At 39.8% G+C, this 645-nt stretch overlaps 1 protein-coding gene across 1 annotated transcript in view; it reads right to left on the bottom strand.

Annotated features, from left to right (window-relative positions):
• COL11A1 (collagen, type XI, alpha 1) overlaps positions 1–645 on the bottom strand; it is a 164,925-nt gene that overhangs the window by 110,583 nt on the left and 53,697 nt on the right.

Here is a 645-nt window from a genome sequence, read left to right as displayed (position 1 = left end):
CAGCAGATGAGAGTTGTAATAAAGCTGGCACAGGTCAGAGCCTGGGTTCTAATTCAAGCTTCCTGACTCCTTCAGTTCTGTAGTAAGGCATTTTAAGTTGAAATTTACACCAGGGGATAGAGTCTACACAGTCATTTGCTTAATGCAGGCACAAATGGTGCCTTATGGGCTCTTTGCTTTGCAGATAATCTGACCTTTTCTGTGTCATTCTGCCACAGTGTCCCCATCTGTGCTAGAAGGAAAAAAGTAAGCTTGTATCACATTGCATAGATAAGGATCATTAAAAAATACAATGACCCCAACAGGGTTTAGAAAGGAGTGATAAATGAAATACAGAAGTATGGGTTTCAAGGTTGGCAGAGAAAAGCAACCTCACAGCGTTTGCTGTTATTTCTTGGATCCTTTGTAAACTGAAGTTTGGAGTTTCTGAGGAGAAAATAAAGATAAGACTGAGCAAATACTGCAAACAGAATTCTCCTTTCCTACTATATTCAGGGCCTTCCCAATTAAAAATCCAAGCAGGAATTATTTTGCTTCCAGTCTTAGTCACAGTAATTTTCTTTGCAGCTTCCACAGTCCGGTAAACTGGTAAACAAGGATCTTGGCACAACTAAAGGAAAATTAAAGCCTTGCTCTTAAGCCTGT

This window comes from Pygoscelis adeliae, unplaced genomic scaffold, assembly GCF_000699105.1.
Source record: "Pygoscelis adeliae isolate BGI_AS28 unplaced genomic scaffold, ASM69910v1 Scaffold10, whole genome shotgun sequence".
Classification (NCBI taxonomy): domain Eukaryota; kingdom Metazoa; phylum Chordata; class Aves; order Sphenisciformes; family Spheniscidae; genus Pygoscelis; species Pygoscelis adeliae.
The sequence above is the reverse complement of the archived record's forward strand: the minus strand, read 5'-3'. Positions and strand labels throughout refer to the sequence as shown.